Genomic DNA, 19,772 nt, shown 5'->3' with positions numbered 1-19,772 from the left:
ATAGAACATAAGTAAAATGGTATATACTTTGAGGAACATCATGCTATGCTCAGAAGTCCCTATTTGAACTAGAGACTTAACTACTTCTTACTCCTATTGGTTATATTACTTACAGAAAACACTAATGGTTGTACAATTTAATGGTGTTAATAATATTTTAATGTTGATAAATAAAGGGACTATCTAATGGTAACTAAGAACAGTGATTTGTAATGCAGTAGTAAAGCAGCTTTGGCCTGGATTTTTATTTAACATCCAAGTTATCATCTGTTTGCTTATTACCATTACTACCCAAGGAACAATACCTTTCATTGGTATCCACTCAGAGGAGGTTCTCTAAGAATTATAGAATTAAAAATATGTGCCACAGAGGGTTTTCAGTAATGATTAAAAAGCTAATTCACAAACACAAAGGAAAATTCTAGGAAGAGATCACGTGAAAGAATATAGCTTTAGAAGACATTTTATGTGATATTAGGTTGGTGCACAAGTAATTGTGGTTTCAAACCATGAATTTTAAATCATTATAACTAGTCTCAAACACATCTTTATTAATTAAAATAGGAACCATTACAATCAACACATTTTTGCCAATGAGAAATAAGTTTGTTTATTCCTGTAGCATAAAAATCTGAGCCTCAGGATTCCACAAACACTAAGAAAGCATTTTCTGCATCCTGCTGGTTGTAGAAGCTGTTTCCCCTACAAAAAGTTGTTGAGATGCTTGAAGAAGTGGTAGTCCATTGGCAAGAAGTCAGGTGAATATGGCGGATGGGGCAAAACTTTGTAGCCCAACTCATTCTATTTTTGGAGAATTGGTTGTGTGAAATGCAGTCAAGCATTGTCTTAGAGTAGAATTGAATCCTTTCTTTTGACCAATGCCAGGTGCAGGCATTGCAGTTTTCAGTGCATCTTGTGGATTTGCTGAGCATACTTCTCAGATGTAATGGTTTTGTGGGGCTTCAGAAAGCTGTAGTGGATCAGACTGGCAGAAGACCGCTAAACAGTGACCATGACCTTTTTTTGGTGCAAGTTTGGCTTTGGGAAGTGCCTTGGAGCTTCTGCTTGGTCCAACCACTGAGCAGGTTGTTGATGGTTGTATGAATCCACTTTTTGTCGCAAGTCAAAATCCGATCAAGAACTCTTTCATTGTTGTCGCCTACAAGAAGAAAAGACGGCACTTCAAAATGATGATTTTTTTTATTTTTGATCAGCTCGTGTGTCACCCACTTATCAAGCTTTTTCACCTTTACAATTTGCTTCAGAATGGTCTATGCTGAGTTCTTCTTGTGTAGTTGTAAGATCATCAGCTTAATGATTGCTACAATTGGTCATTGTCAACCTTCGATGGCCGGCCACTGAGCTTCTCAACACTGAGATCTTGTCTCCTTTGCAAAACTTCTTGAACCACCACTGCACTGTACGTTCATTAGGAGTTCCTGGGCCAAATGATTTGTTGATGTTGTGAGTTGTCTCTGCTGCTTTACAACCCGTTTTGAACTTGAATAAGAAAATCGTTTGAATTTGCTTTTTGTCTAATATCATTTCCATAGTCTAAAATAAATATAAAATAAACAGCAAGTGCTAAGTCATTTAAAAATACATAAAGCATGAAATGCACATTAAAATGTCACATAACATAACCACATTTATTTAAGAATGTATTCCAATATGAAAAGGGCAAATTTCAACAATACTAAAATTGCGATTACTTTTGCACCAAGCCATATTACCATAACAAAAATGTTTTATGTTGATTAAAATACTACTGCAAATAAGTGAACACATTTTAAAATGTTTCCATTGAAGAGAAAACCAAGAAATCAAAACTGAATCATTTTTAAAGCCAAGATCCCTTTACCTTTCACATTTTAAATAAATCTGCACTAACACATTTACTAATTGTTTAAACATTTCCTTTTTCACGACTTCATTTTCCCCAAATCTATCAGTCTTTGTATATGATATGACATTGTTGTCACAATGTTGAAGTTCTGGCATCACAGCAGATGGCATCAGTTTAGTATGTCACCAGCTTCTAATATTTAATTCAGTGAAAAGTCAGGGAGTTAGGATGCAATCAGATGAATTTAATTTTTGCTTAAAAAACTATGCATAATTTACTCTAACTTTAAAAAATGAAAATTTTAATTATGAGAAAAATCTAAAAAATATTTAAATTATGAAGCTTTCATTCTAACTGTTGTCATAAATTTCTGTGGCTAAAATCAAAACCATTTGCCAATTCCAATTACAGATTACAACTTGGAAAGCATGTGCTGATCTGGAGGAAAATGTTTCAGAAATAAAATATTCTTGTTATGTTTCTATCCTAAAACTCACCAATATTTATCAATAAAAAGCACTAGTATAAAATGAAGTAATAAAAAAATTGGTTTCTAAGCAAAGGCTTCATTCAATAATTATTTTACCTTAGGAAAACTGATTTTTAAAACTTTTTGGAAAAAAAACAAACATTGCACACCAAAACATTCTAAAATTACCTTGAAGAAAAAAAGACAATGAATACAAGCAAAAATGAATAATTCAAATATGAAAAATATGTTTTTCCATAAGTTTTGCCCTTGAGAGTACTGTGTATAAGCTACTGTTATTAAGAGGGATATGAAGGATAAAGACACACTAAACTAACTTTCAGATTATTAGCCAATACAATCTCACTCTTCTTAACAAACATTTAAACATCTACTTTGCAACAAATGCTGGTAGAGGTTTTGGGAAAATAAAGTCAAATAAATAAGGTCCTTGCTCTCAAGGAATTTACATTCTAATTGGGGTGAGCAGTATAATACAAAGATTAAAGATGACCATAAAAAGCCATGATAGAGGACTGTATGAGGATATTTTTGAAATTCAGCAGAAGATACTCTATTCTCATTAAGGTAATAGAAAGGTCAAGACATGCATGTGGAGGTGATTTTGAAGAACAGTAGGTGTTAGATAAGAAAAGGGAAAGTATATTCCAGGTAAAGGGAAGAGCGTCATAACAAATACAAAGGAGGTGGTGTTATTATGCATTGAGAAAAATTTAAAGGCCATTATATTCTAAGTGAGGAGTATATAAGGGCAGCGTGAGGGATGCACTGGAGAGGTAGGCAGAGGTGAGACTGCAAAATGACTATAAACCAAGCCAATGTATTTGTACCTATTAATGTAAAATTTATAAGAAAACATTTAAGTCAAAATTGATTTTTTTTTTTTTAGAAATATGTCTGTGGCAACAATGGAAAAGAATGATAAGGAAAGGATCATGCTATTAATAGAATAAGGTGAGACACTGGGAGGTGGTTGTAATGAAGGGAAGAGGAAAAATGACCTTGCACTAAAGTATAATGGAAGAAAATAGTGACAATTTTAGCAAAGATAATCTCAGACTGTTTTATAAATTTCATGTGAGCTTAAGCAGTCATAATAAGAATTATTCATTACAATAGGAACACCAGCAACAGTTGTGTGTAGTGGATGATGGGGATAATGAAGGCTTTAGTTTTGGTACATCAAATTTGTCATGCTTTTAGAACATCTTCAAATGGTGATGTCTACTAAGGTGTTAGATCTTTTGTTCTTTTTTAATCGTATTCACATGTACACACTCACACAAGCACATGCATGCACACATGTGCACACATATATACACATGTTCATTCAAAGTTCTCCACTTTTGAAATATTTATAAAACTTTTATTTCTTAGACAATATTCTCAGCAGGTAAGAACTTAACTGGGAGAAGTTAGAACAAAAAATAGATGATCTACTATAGTACTAAATTTTACATGGAAATTATCCATATTACAGTGTAAGATGTAGAAGTTTGTGGCAAGCTAACACTCAACACAATTGATACAAAAGATAAATATTTTATAATAAATTATAAATTTATAATTTATAAATAAATTATAAAACTTTATATTTTAAAACTTTGGAGAACTGTGAAATCCAAGACAAACAGATGGACTTAAAATCTAGTATTTCATTATATACATATGCCATATTTTATTAATCCAATTATGGATCGACAGGAACTTGGGTTGTTTTCACATTCTTGCAATAGTAAATTGTGCTGCCATAAACATTCGGGTGCAGATGTCTTTATTATAGAATGTCTTTTGTTCCTTTGGGTAGATGCCTAATAGTGCTGTTGGGTGATCAAATGTTATTTCTAGTTTTAGCTCTTTGAGGTATCTCCAAATTCTTTTCCACAGAGATTGCACTAATTTGCAGTCCCACCAGCAGTGTAAGAGTGTTCCTATCTCTCCACATCCTCACCAGTGTTTGTTGTTTTGGGGTTTTTTGATAAAGACTAATCTCACTGGAGTTAGGTTGTATCTTATTGTGGTTTTGATTTACATTTCTCTAATGATTAGAGATGTTGAGCATTTTTTATATGTTTGCTGGACATTTATTTGATCTTCTTTTGAAAAGTTTCTGTTCATGTCCTTTGCCCATTTATTGATGGTGTTGTTTGATTTTTTTCTTGTTGATTTTTTTTGAGTTCTATATAGATTCTTGTTATCAGCCCTTTATTGGTTGTGTAGAGATAGTGATAGTTTCCTTTGCTGTGAAAAAGCTTTTTAATTTGATCAAGTCCCATTTATTTATTTTTGTTGCTGCTGTGATTGCTTTGGGGGTCTTCTTCATAAATTCTTTGCCTAGGTCGATGTCTGAAAGGGTATATGTATACAATGGAATACTGCTCAATTATAAGAAACAACAGTGATCTAGCACCTCTTATATTTTCCTGGATAGAGCTTGAGCCCACCCTCCAAAGTGAGGTACCACAAGAATGGAAGAATAGGCACCACATGTACTCGCCATCAAATTGACACTGACTTATCAACACTGTGGTGCTCATACGGTAGCAATATTCTTCAGGGGTTGGGGGTTTGGGGATGGGTAAACTCAAAAGACAAATAAATGGAAGACTTATGAATTGGAAGACTTAATATAGTAAAATATCATCATACTCCCCAAACATAACTACAGAATCAATGCAATCCCTATCAAAATCCTAATTACATTTTTTACAGAAATAGAGAAAAATCCCACAATTCCTACAAAGAACCCCAAATAACCAAAATATTATGATCTTGAAAAAGAAAAGCAAAGATGGATGACTCAGATTTCCTGATTTCAAAATGTATTACAAAACTACATTAATTAGATAAGTATGGTACTGGCATAAAGGAACCAATGGAACACTTTAGAGAACCTAGAAATAAACTCACTCATACATATGGCCAATTGATCCTTAACAAGTGTGCCAGAATACACAAGGGGTAAAGGATAGTATTTTCAATGAATGGTCTTGAAAAAACTGTATATTCACAAGCAAGAAAAAAAAATTGGATCTTTATCTTACACCGTACACAAAAATCAATGTAAAATAGACTACAGACTTAAACATAACATCCCAAACTGCAAAACTCCTAGACAAAAACATAGAAAAAAACTCATGACATTGATGTTGGCAATGATCACATGTCTATGACACAAAAAGCACAGACAACAAAAGCAAAAATATAAACTGAGACTATATAAAACTAAAAAGCTTCTGCACAGCAAAGTAAACAATCAACAAAATGAAAAGACACATTATAGAATGGGAGAAAATATTTGTGAACCATGTCTCATAAAGGGTCAATGTCCAATGTCCGACATATATAAGGGATTCCTAAAACCCAGTAGCAAAAACACAAAAAAACTCAATTAAAAAATAAACAAAAGACTTGAATAGCTATTTCTTCAAGTGAGAAAAGCAAATGACCAAAAAATATATGAAAAGATAGTCAATGTCACTAATCATCAGGGAAATGCAAATCAAAACTACAATAAGATAACACCATAAATATGTTATAATAGGTTTATTAAAAAATAAAGATAACTAATGTTAGTGAAGATATGGAGAAACGGGAACTCTTGTACACTGTTACTAGGAATGGAAAAGGGTACAACTGCCATGAAAAGCAGTATAGAGTTTCCACAAAAAAATTGAAAACAAATTGCCATATTGTAGAGTAGGACTAAAACAATATTTTAGTTTGTTTGATAGTGACTTGTTTTTTACTCTTAGCTAACAGCCAAATTCCGCTTCTATACACAAAGCTTGCTTGCTTATTGCTTGATTATGATAAAGAGCTAAAACCATGCTCAAATGCAGTTAAAAAAAAGAAAAAACCGCACCGCAGGTGGCTTCCTGGTAGGGAGGCGGCTGTGCAGGGCGAGTGTCCTTGGGGAGAGAATCTCCTGGGAGGGAATCTCTTGGGAAAGAGTCTCTTATCGGAAATAACTAGCAACAGACTCCAGCAAAAAAAAAAAAAAAGTATAAAAGCTTTGTTTTTACCCCAGGGCGGGGTCCTGGTTCGTACAGAGACCACTGCGTTGGTGCTCTGGGACCTGGACCCTAGCTCGAGCTAGTCAAAATAAAACTCCTTTGCCTTTGCAGCCTCAGTGACTCTCTCTTTCTGTTCCCGGGGCCGAGGGGAACCGGCTCTAACAATATGACCCAGAAATTCCACTCTAGGTATTTCTCCACAAGAACTGAAATCAGGATCTTGAATAGATATTTACACTCCCATGTTTATTACAGTATTATTTGCCATAATTAATATGTGAAAACTATCTAAATGCCCATCATGGATGAATGGGCAAAGAAAATGTGATATATGCCTACAGTGGAATATTATTCAAACTTAATAAAGAATGAAATTCTACCAGATGCCACAACACAGGTGAAAGCAGAAAACTTGAAGTGAAATAGGCCAGTCACAGAAAGGCAAATAACGTCTGATTTTACTTATATGTGGAACGTAAAATAATCAAACTCACAGAGCAATGACTAGAATGGTGGCTTCCAGGTGCTGGGGGAAGGGAAATTGGGAGGTGTTCACTCTGTATAAAGTTTCAGTTATGCAAGATGAATAAGTTCAAGAGACCTGCTGCACTACATTGTGCTTGTAGTTAACAAGATTTACACTTAAAATTTTGGAAGAAAGTAAATCTCATATTAAGTGTTCTTACCACAATAAAAAATTAAAAATAAAAAAGAAGGATGTGGTTTACCATAATAATAAATTTCTTCTTAATGACTTTTGCCACATTATGAAATTGTGAAGCAAAAGGTTAAAAAGCTAAGCATACAATCTCCAAGGCAGAACTTAAACTCCTGCAACTCTCTGAGGCCTGAAGTATTACAGACCTACTAAGGTTTCAACTGAAAATATCAGAAAAACCACCCTGAGGAACAAGGTGAACAGGATCTTACTTTGATTACACTAAAGTGAGCAGATCCTTGGCCTATTTGCCTAACAGTGCAAAGGAAAACTCTCTCTGGCAGAGGATATCATTTGCAGCTTCGATACTTCTTTGTCTAGCCACATAATTTTAAAAAAAATCAGGATATATCAAAGAGTTAGAAAACTATGACCAAAAATCAAAAGAAAGGTAAAAAGAGAAGTGTATTTATTGAAAATCTAAAAATTGCAGTTAGCAGAAAGGGACCTTCAAAATATCCATGATTGATATGTTAAATAAAATAGAGGTAAAGATGGACGAAAACTCATGAAAACAGAGAATTTCAAGAGATAATTGAAATGGATGAAAAGAACCAAATGGAGATTTTAGAACTGTACGATACAATGAAGTACTTACATTATGAGCAGGGTTTGTAAATATAAAGGCAAATCAATGCAAACATATATAAACAGAAGTACTGAGAGAAAAAATGGGAACAAAAAAACAATAAAAATTCTAATCTGTGATGATAGAAGACAGAATGATGATTAGCTCTGAAGGCATACTGACGGGGAATTGCCAGGAGGGGACTCGTGTTGCGTTGTAAACTCTCCGTATTTCGATCTTGGTGGTTATTTCATGTGTGTAACCATAGGTAAAATTAATGAGTTATACATTTAAATTTTTTGACTTTGTGTATGTTAAAGGTATTAGTTTGCGAAAATTCATAGTTTTATACTTCTATGTTAACTTTTCATTCTATATATTACAATTTTATAAAGTGCTCAAAACATATTTTAAGGAGGTAAGATTGGCTCGATCAACAGACATCTGAAGTATCTCTCTTCTTATAATTGTGCTGAGGTAAACATTAATAGGTCTAAAATCTATGAGGAAATGATATGAGATAGAACCAAATACAATGATACAAGAATGTGTTAAATTATTTTATATGCAATGATGTGGAGGCAAAAAACAGAAGATTATTGAATAAGGAAAGATAAATTCACTTTGCCTGCACGGTTTTGAAAATTATCCAGAAATGACTCCAACATAGCCATTTTTTTAAAACATTATAGTTATATGTCCATAAATTATCATATGTAGTACATATATGTATGAATTTTCCTTCCAAGTATATAACTATTGCTTTGTAACACAACACTTTGAGTCATTCATTTAAAATATATAGAAAAATGTGGGCATATAAAATCTTTCACTGTCACTCTGGATCTTTCAGCAAACCCTCTCAGCCTGCAGCACTACAGGGAATGAGGTGATAGGTTCAGTCAGTCAACACTATCTGATATTGAGAGAGGAAGACAACTTCAGAGAGTGACAAAACGAAAGGTTTGAAATGTGATAGGCCACTTTATAACGTGGCTTCATGACTGACTGTGACCAGTACTTTTATGTCACTTTCTGACATACTTGAAAAGTACAATTGTTGGAAATGCTAATAATTCAGTTCAGTTTAGTATTTCTTTCTTTTCAAGGAAGTACTACAAACACTTGATTCAAACACACAAAAAAGCACTTTATGAAGTGCTTATCTGGTAAGATAATCAAGTTTTCTGTAAGTGACTGCTTTGTATATTAATTATGAAGAAGAGAGGTAAAATAATTAACTCTTAGTACGTAAGAGAACACAAAAGTAAGTAAATCTAAAAATATTCAAGGCCGGAATAGAAAAATTTTTGGTCTTTGTTTTACAGGTTACTTATTCTGTGATCCTGCAACAAACTACTTATGTATATTGGTGATTTGGGTTTGAAAAAAAATGTACATTCATAAATGTCTACCCACATTATCAATCACCCCGTGTTAAATTCTAATATTTGCATTCCAGTCTTTGAAGTTAGAGCACAGCTTTATTTTGCACCCAATAATCTGAATGTCCTTAAGTCCTGCCTTTTTAACATTCTAACTTTTTTCTATAAGACAAAAGTTAAAAGTTTTGAAACACCTTCTCACCCTGGAGGCTTATGTAAAGTTGAATAAGGAAGCATTAGGTTAAAAAACAGAGGACAAAGATTTAATTAGGGGTAACTAAGGCATTTGTGCTTGTTTTGTGATTAGTTTGGGTCTTAAATAAAAATTGGTTCTTCAACTTTTAAATATGATGTGTCAGTATGCCTTTCAAATGAGTTGGAATATCTTTAAGTTCCTCTATTTCCCACAGCCGCCTTCTGAGAAAAGAGGATATAGACAATCCATTATACATTATTGGTCATGTTTTAAATTTTGTGATTGCTGTCATGGTCACAACATGCTGTTCTAATCATCTCTCCCAGAAATTAAAGGCATTCCTTTACGTCTCTGGTGTTCTATCTGGAGGAATCAGTCCCTTACAGTTATTATATGTTGGATGATGTATCGGTTAGGATTCGTTCAAGTGGAAATAACAGCAACCTGGCTAAAAGTGGCATGAACATCAAAAAATGTATTGTGTACTTAACAGATGTCTGGGTGTGGGTTATTCCATTGAAGAATGGCATTGAGAATACATCTAGCGCTATTGCTACACATCACCTTCCTCAGAATATTGGCTTTAGATCCCAGGCTTCAACCTCAGTTCCAAGATGACTATCAGGCATTATGTGCTCCTGAGACAGAAAGGATGCGGTGCAAAATAAAAGGGAATAGTAGCAAATGTGTTTTCCCCTCCTGACATTCTCACTTTTTATTAGGAAACAAAACCTTTCCCAAAAGAGCTTTCCCAGAAGCTCTTTTATAGGCAACCCTTAATTTCTCATTGACAGTCAGTTTCAAAGGTGATTATACATACATGACTGATCTAAAACAATGATGAATAATCACCAAGGCTGACTGTTGTAGCCTTAAAAAAAAAAAAAAAAAGTAGAGTTTCTCTTAGCAAGAAATATGGGTGATGGCTATCAAATAGATAACCAACGATGTCATCATCTGCCATCAATGATGGTTATGTAATCAAATCAATCTACTATTTTGGGAGAGATTAGGTATGGATAAATAGACAATGCAATGGAGGGAGTAGTTAAGAAGTGCTAAAAGTAGAAAGAGCAGCAGAGAATGGAAGAAAGAGTCATGAGGAGTATAGGTTACTAGATCAAAAAACAATAGATGTCTGATTCAAAGGCAACGGCAAAATTACTAGCTTGCCCTATCTACTGTCGGGGTCATTAGAGTTGTGTGTGGGTCACTGGAACTACTTTTATGTTCTGAAGGGTGATAAATGATTTTCCAATGCGCTTTGATATCTTGGCCTGATTTTCTCTTTCCCTGATTTCTCTGTTTTCCTTTAAGATAAATGCCACCACCTGAGTGACATTAGAATCCCTGTGCGTCTTGAAAACTAAAAGCACAGATCTAGAGATACAATATGATTTAAGACTACATATCTTACACAAATCATTCATTCAATAAACATTTATTGACTCCTCACTACATGCGTGATACTATACTTGGCCTCGGTGATAAAAGGGTAAACAAGACAAAGCTTTTGCATTCATTCAATTGCAGGAGAAGGACACTATGCAAGAATACATACAAAGAAGTAAAATACTCTTCTGGCAGGTGTGGTAGGTAATGACAATGATGATGGTCATTATTATGTGCTGAGAAAGATCCTAAGTATTTTCTTTGTTTATTATTATGTATAATAATCAATTTATGGTAGGTACCCTGTGTTACATTTTACTGAAGAGAAAATGAGGTACTGATGAAATATGAAAAAAAAACAAGATAAGAGAATTTTCAGTGAATGCTGGAATAATCATTAATGCATAAGTGTGTGAAAAAAGAGAAAAAACTGCACACAAGTATAGATAATCTGAAGAAAGATGTATTAGACAGAGAGAATAGGAGAACTAAAGGCTAAAAATGTGCAATGAGTTTGGCATTGTAAAGAGGCAAAACTGGGTAAAATCCAGTGACTAAAAGGAAGAATGTAAGAGAATAGGTCCCAGAATTATTCAGTGATAGATTATGCAAAAGTTTTTAGGCCACTACCCAAACATGCTACCCATTCATACCCCTTCCCCACATTCAGTTCTTTCTAGCTTTGTTTACTCCCTTCTGTAACAGAAAATCCCTTTTTGCTTAACCCTTGCGAGATTTACAGAGCTATGTTCATAGTGTTCCCTCTAATGCCCTCTACCCTTCCCCTTCTTTCAACAGTCCCTTCCTCCCCATGGCAATAATCTTTTTGAGCAACATCTCTCCTAAGTAAGCACAGATTTGTTTATTGGACACCAGGCACCCTGACCTCAGTCTAAACAATTAGAGTCATCTTCGATTCATTATTTTCTAAATTATAGTTTCTATACAATAACACAATTCTATCCCATTTTTTTTTTCTCAATGTACTTCCCTTTACCTTTCCACTCTCCACAAAGAGTGGATAATTAATGCCATGACAACACAAAGAGCTACAGGATACGGAACCAACCCCTGGGACCACAGAGTCCACCATTACCAGATCATTTTAACCTAAGGTCTCCTCTTCTCCTGTTCTCAGTGACTAAACAGCAAATATTCAAAAAAGAACAACAGCAACAAGTTTTCCACTTTGTCTAGCAACATCAGCTAGGCCAGGGAAGAGAAAGCAGGTAGGATAAAGCACCCTACACTATGATTTGGAAAATAGGTTAAGAGGGGAGGACGCAGGATGTAAGTTCTTTAAATGAAATGAATGACCACTAAATTTATACTGATTGAAAGGAAAAACAAAGACAAAATGTAGGAGGCTGCGTTAATATGAAATCCCAGTTAAAGAAGAAACTTCAAAATTATTTTGATAATCCAGGTAACTAAGTCCAGATGAACAAGGTGTTGCAATTTGTTAAATGGATGTTTAGAAAAACAGGCTTTGGAAAATTGACAATTTGTTCACTTTTAATCATAATTAATTTAAGGTCCCCGTGGGTTATCTAGTCTAGAAGGAAGTTTCATATATGGCTATGAAATTCAGAAAAAGTAGTTAAGGCAGAGGATTCAGCTATATTATTTATCAGTATACAGAGAGTTATAATACAGGAGTTAGTTTAAAATCATGAGTGAACAAGAAAGATTATTACCACTCTCAGGATTACAAGAAAGAGTAGAATAAAATTTTTTGTTGTATATCACCAGAACTTAAAAACAGCAAGACTATTAGAATATTGTTTGCCCATTCTGTGTCAGTTACCATTCTAAATGTTGGGGATATGATTTTATATGTATATATAAACTCACTGCCTTTTCTCAAAAAGCCCATAGAATTCCTCAAAAATAAATGTTTATAGTCTATGATTAATGATTTCCTATCATCTAGAATATAATTTCAACTTCTAAATTTGGCATTTCATTTATTTATTTAGACAGGGTCTTGCTATGTTGCCCAGGCTAGAGTGCAGTAACACCATTATAGTTCACAGCAACCTCAAACTCCTGGGCTCCAGTGTTCCTCCTGTCTCAGCCTCCCTAGTAGCTGGAACTATAAGCATGCACCACCATGCCTGCCTCATTGTTTAAAATATTTGTAGAGGCAGGTTTCACTATTGCCCAGGCTGGGCTGGAACTCCTGGCCTCAAGCAATTCTTCCTGCCTCTGCTTCCCAAAGTGCTAGGATTATAGGTGTGAGCCACCACACCCAGGCCTAATTTGACATTTAGTTACAGCCATGTTCCATATAAGGATGTTTCAATCAATGATGAATGCCTATGACTGTGGTCTCTTGAGATTATGATACTCTATTTATGCTGTACTTTTTCTATGGTTAGATACTTTAGATACACAAATACTTACCATTGTGTTATAATTGCCTGGCCTATGAAGTACAGTATCATGCTATACAAGTTTGTAGCCTACCAGCATTAGGTTATGCCATATAGCCTAGGTGTATAGTAGTCTCTACTGTCTAGATTTGTGTAAGAACACTCTCTCATGTTTGTACAATGATGAAATTGCCTAACACCACATTTCTCAGAGCATATATATCCCTTTCGATTAGTGACATATGACTATATCTTCATAACCTGAATAAAACCCTTATCTAGGCCGGGCGCAGTGGCTCATGCCTGTAATCCTAGCCCTCTGGGAGGCCGAGGCGGGTGGATCACTCGAGGTCAGGAGTTCGAGACCAGCCTAAAGATAGAGATAAATTATCTGGACAACTAAAAATTTATATAGAAAAAATTAGCCGGGCATGGTGGCGCATGCCTGTAGTCCCAGCTACATGGGAGGCTGAGGCAGGAGGATCGCTTAAGCCCAGGAGTGGGAGGTTGCTGTGAGCTAGGCTAAGGCCACGGCACTCACTCTAGCCCAGGCAACAGAGTGAGATTCTGTCTCAAAAAAAACAAAACAAAAAACAAAAAAAAAAACCCTTATCTATCTCTAATAGGCATATATACTTTTTGTTTGCTTAGTATAGTTTGATCCTTTTACTGCAAACAGCATATTTTACTTAAAATTTCTCTCTCCCCAACCCTCAATCCATGTGTTTTCATGAGGAGGGGAATGATACATGATGCACCTATAGTTGTGAGCGGGCATGGAACTGATAGCTGAACCATCTGAACCCTTTTATAAAAGAGAATACAGTTCAGACATGGACAATTGGAATCAGACTATCTGGAGCTAAAATGATTAAGGATTTCCTACTTCAAGAAAAGTATGGCAATCCTTGGAAAACATCATGTACCCTTTTTAACTGACCTACTGTGGGATGAGAATGTAAGCTGAAGTTTCTGGAAGGTACATATACAGTTAAAAGAAACAACCAGCCTGAGAATGAAGCACAGAGGAAATTAGCATCACAACATAGGGAGAATACTGCGGTGCAAAGACATTTTTTGACTAACTGAATCCAACTCAACCTGAAACTGATTTTGATTTTAGATTTTTCTAAACGTGTTTGAATAGGAATTTTGTCATTTGCAAATGAAATCTTTCCCCCATCTTGTAGCATAGGTTTATAAATACGAGTTATAGAATCAGATGGTTTAAAACCTAACTTCTACTATTATTAAACAAATGAAGTTAAGTTGCTTAACCTTGCTATGTCTCAGTTTTCTGTTATGTAAAATAGAGATGATAATAGTATTAACATCGTAAGGTTGGTATAGAGACTTAAGTGAATAACATGTCTCTTTATCAATAATTGGTAAAATATAGCAAGATTATTAGTATTGTCCATCACATATTTTAATCTCCAGCCTAAATGGAACAACACAGTTTCTGGGAGTTACTGGGTATATGCCTGCCTCCATTCCCTTATTTTGCTTTGCCTAACAGCATTATTTCATGTAACAAATATTTAATATTCTCTTACATGTTGAGTGTTTTGCATATTACCAAGCATACAAAGATGCAAATATGTGATTCTTGCTCTTGATATACTCAAACTAAGTTGAAATGCATTAGGGAATATATTGAATAATATTTATATGTCTGTGAACATATAAATGTCAAGACAATACAGGAATGAAATGATACAATATGGAAGTGAAGCAGAGGAAAAAGATGAACTAGGCGACTGAAGGGAAAGAATTGGATGGATAGTGAAGTTGAGAGAGCCAGGTTTGTTTGGATTTGCCCTGATTATATCTCTTCTGTTTGTGTAGTAAATATACCTTCACCAAATAATTATGCCATAAACTATTTGTTAAAAGCATATCTCCAACAATTATGAAGACAAAACCTACTTCCAGGTTACAAAGAATGAGTAAGGAGACTGTGCAGAATTTATGATAATATATAAATCTCCCATTTGCTATTCTATAGAATTTCACTAATCCCTATCACCCTTGATTATACATAATGAGCCCCATAAATAAAATGGTAAATATTCATCCTTCTGTACGTCTTTGTAATTTGTTAGATTATGCTGTTAGTTACACTCCCCAAGGCCACAGATGCAATGGAAGAGTAGGAAGAATTTGTACATTTTGCTGACAGAAGCTGCATCTTCAGCCCCAAACTCCATACTTCTATATGGAGCTTTTAAAACTTGCACCTGCCAGTTTCTCTTCCTGAAATACTTTCCCTCAGAGATTTGAAATGCTCACTCCCTCTCTTTTAAAATATCTTCTCCTTAGAGATAATATCCATCATCATCTTTCCAAAATGGTACCACCTATCAGTGTATGGACCTTTACCTCATTTTGCTTTCTTCCAGAACTATTATCATAATCTTTTTATTGATTCATTTTCTGTTTCTCCCAGTATTTAACATACTTGGAATCAGAGATTTTGCTTTTTTCACAATTCTAACACTACAGTTCAAATGCCATACTCTCAGTAGATACTCATGACGTATGTGGGCAACACAGCAGATGCTCAAAAAATATTTACTGACTGAATGAATGAAAATGAAGTAAATAAAATTTATTTTAAAAACTTTTTACTTTGAGGTAGTTAGGGATTCACATGCAGTTGTAAGAAATAATTAATAATTGCTTTTGAGCAAAACACCAGAGAAACCATAAATTTTTCTCATAATGGAAGGCAGTCAGTTTTTGTAATCAGCTATTATCTGCTTCCTTTAAGACTACTCTGAAATCAACATTACCGGTCAGTCAAGCTGAATTTGTTTTATTTTTCTTATGTCATATTCCACACTTTTCATATGATTTCTCAATCATATCCACTTAACATAATTATAAAAAATAGAGATCACACTCCAGATCATAAAAAGAAAGAAAAAAATATCTGTTCTTGCATTTTTACATTTACATATTTTGCAAAAATAGAACGAAAGCCATGACTATTATAAATCTATGATGTCAGTCCATTTTCCAGTTTCTTTCCCAGTGTATGAATATCATAGACATTTTATTATAATGCAAGAAACAGAAAACATAGAACTTAAAGAAGAAATGAAGTATTTTTCCAAAACATAAAAAAATATGAATTATAAGGATAGAATTTATTTAAAGTAAAACTTTACTACCTTATGATTCCATTGTTTTTTATTTCTGGGATCAGTCCTTTATTTGTTAATCAAATAGTAATTCAACACATTTATATTGAGCACTTAGAATGTGCCAGACACTATCCTTGTATGATTCAGAGAACAAAACAAATATCTTGTTTTCATGAATCCTAAATTCTCATTGGAGAATATAGAGACACACACATATGTGGTTGCACACTCACAGACACATCAATAGAGCACGTAGTCCAGTGATGATAAGTCTGTGCAGAAAACTAAAACAAGGAAGAGAATAGAGAAGGGTAGGGCAGTGAGGACTGGGAAGTTATAATTTTTAAATAGTGAAATAGAATGACTAGAGAATGCCTCCTTTTATATGGCCTTTGCTTAAAGACTGGAAGGAAGCAATCAGTGAATCATAATCTGTCCATGGGAAAAAGTGGCCAGACAGTAGGCATAGAAAGAGCAAAGACCGTGAGGCGGTTATGTGAGCAGCTACTATGTTTGAAAGAGCAGAGTGAGATGAGGGAAGAGAAGCAGGTGCTTTAGTCAGAGAGGAAATAGAGGCTGAATAATTTAGGGCTCTGCAAGCCCATGTGATACTGTTGGCTTTTACCATCAATGTGATAAAAGGGATCTGCGTATTTTGAGCAGGGGAGTATCATGCCTTTATTTTTGCTTCTCCGGATAACCCTAGCTGTCAACAGGGGGCGAGGGCAAAAGCAAGGAAGCAAGGAGACCAGTTAGAAGTTTTAAATTGCAAATTAGTCTCAAACCATCATCACTCTGCAAGAGTTGAGAAATGGAAAAATAAAACTTTCTCGTTACTATCTACGTGGAGACCAGTTAATATCTCCAAAGGCTTTCAGTGAGAATTAAGTAGCTGAAAAAAATTTCCCTTCAAGAAAGCTCTGAGCTGCCCCTTTCATCATTTTCCTAACTCATTCCCTATATAAAACTTCACATATGCTCTCCTCAACTGTGTGTGCAACACATGCATTTCTTTCTCTCCGTTGTATTCACCTTTTTGTTTAAGGGAACAGAAGTCTTAAGGTTCAGTTATTTTCACTTCATCTTTCAAGTCACTGTGCATTAAGCATCACCCGTATTTGAATCATACATGAAAACAATTAATGTACAGGACTGAATTATAGAGTTGAATATAAAAGGAACTTCATCTCCACTTGAGGCACGATATATGTGAAATTTCTATTTGAATTAACGGAATTCATTCACAGGCTCTGTGAAGAAATAGTTTCCAAGAGCTTTTAGAAGATTTATCAGAATATGTGTATAGCTCACTTGTTCCATGTCTATTGACTTATGCTTAATTGGTTAATGAGTGCTTAAAAATTGACCAGACCACAAAACTCTTAATATTTCAATGTAAAAGGAATATCTTCAGAATAGTATCTATAGGACTAATTGCTAAATGTCTTACTTATGCACAGATGATTTCTGTTCCTGTGATTTTTTTTTCTAATTTTCCATTTAGTGTTCACAGCCCTCAAAGGCTACTCTTTCTAATACTGTTTGATTTCAATGCCCTTCTTCTAACGCCAGCCAATTTTGGATGGCCATCTGCATATAAGGCACTTTACTAGCTATTATGGAGCCATAAAAAGTGAAAAATAATCCCTGCCCTGAAGGAGTTTATAATTGGTTATTTTAATTCAAATCTGGGAATAGTAACTTCTATATTCAAGGTGTGAGTTTAGAAATTTTTCTGTAGCAGGTAATAATGAACTACACCGGAAGAATGAACAAGAGTTCAGTATTCAGAGATGGTATGTGCTGATCATTCTGTACCCTAAAGATAACCAACCTATCACTTCAGTGTTCTGTTTGAAATATTTTTTTAAACAATCACAAGTACCTTTTTATTCGTAATTCTGAAAACAGCTGAGCATAAACCACTATCATTTATTTAACACACATTTTTTTATAGTGCTTATTATATACCAGGTACAATTCTAAGAATATAACGTATATCCACTCATTAAATACTTAACACAATTTCTGAAGTAGGCACTGTATGGATCCCACTTTACAAATGAGTATCTTCTATGCTTGTCTTCCTACAGTCCTTTTTCCCTACAGCCGCAAGCCATTCAAGCACATGCCTACCTGCTCTATACCCTCCAATGAATTCCCAAACTACCTAAAATAAAATTCAAATTCCATACATAGGCCTATAAAATATTACATAATCTGGTCCCTACCTAATTATCTGTTCTTCTACCACTCTCTCTTTATTTTATTTATTTATTTATTTTTTCTTTTTTTTATTTCAGGAAATTATGGGGGTACAAACATTTTGGTTACATATTATGACTTTGCCACATCCCAACTATGATTTGAGATGTGCCCTTCCCCCTCTACGATGCTCGCCGAGTCCATTAGTTGTGAGTTTACCCACCCCTAACCCCCCTACCCCCAAAGAATATTACTACTGTGTGAGCACCTTAGTGTTGATCACAGTCAGTGTGGTGCCTATTCTTCCATTCTTGTGATACCTCACTTTGGATGATGGGCTTAAGCTCTATCCAGGAAAATATAAGAGGTGCTAGATCACTGTCATTTTTTATAATTGAGTAGTATTCCACTGTATACATATACCATATTTTATTAATCCACTCATGGATTGACGGGCACTTGAGTTGTTTCCACATTCTTGCTATAGTGAATTGTGCTGCCATAAACATTCAAGTGCAGATGTCTTTATTATAGAATGACTTTTGTTCCTTTGGGTAGATTCTTAATAGTGCTATTGCTAGATCAAATGGTAGTTCTACTTGTAGCTCTTTGAGGTATCTCCAAATTCCTTTCCACAGAGGTTGTACTAATTTGCAGTCCCACCGGCAGTGTAAGAGTGCTCCGATCTCTCCACGACCTCATCAGCATTTGCTGCTTTGGGACTTTTTGATAAAGGCCAATCTCACTGGAGTTAGGTGGTATCTCATTGTGGTTTTGACTTGCATTTCCCTAATGATTAGAAATGTTGAGCATTTTTTTATATGTTTGCTGGCCACTATTCTGTCTTCTTTTGACAACTTTCTGTTCATTTCCTTTGTCCATTTATTGATGAGGTTGTTTGATTTTTTCTTGATTTTTTTTTGAGTTCTAGATAGATTCTTATTATTAGTCCTTTATCGGATGCGTAGAGAGCAAATATCTTCTCCCATTCTGTAGATTGTCTATTCACTCTAGTGATAGCTTTGTGCAGGGGCAGTATCATAGCCAAGGAAGTTTACTACTCTCTCTTTAATCACAGGCCTTCCTTTTGTCTCTAAACATACTAATCTCATTCCCTGCTTTGAGTTTTTGTACCTACTCTTTCCTCTGCTTGTAAGGCTGTACTCACAGATCATCCTATGACTTGCTCTTCTTTCCTATCACCAAGATCTTAATAAAATGTCAAATCATCAGAGAGACAATTACTTTATTTATTCTAAGTAGAACTTTCCAATTGTTACTCACATTCTACTCCCTTCTCCTGCATAAAAGTCTTTAATGCTCTTAACAAAATGATTAAGTATTTCCCATTTAAATATTTGTTTCTATGATTCTTGTCTGTCTTCCCCACTCTTGAGCTTTAAGCTTATTGAGGACAGAGGCATTGCATATT

This window comes from Lemur catta, unplaced genomic scaffold (assembly GCF_020740605.2).
Source record: "Lemur catta isolate mLemCat1 unplaced genomic scaffold, mLemCat1.pri scaffold_66_ctg1, whole genome shotgun sequence".
Classification (NCBI taxonomy): Eukaryota; Metazoa; Chordata; class Mammalia; order Primates; family Lemuridae; genus Lemur; species Lemur catta.
Note: the sequence above shows the minus strand (reverse complement) of the source record.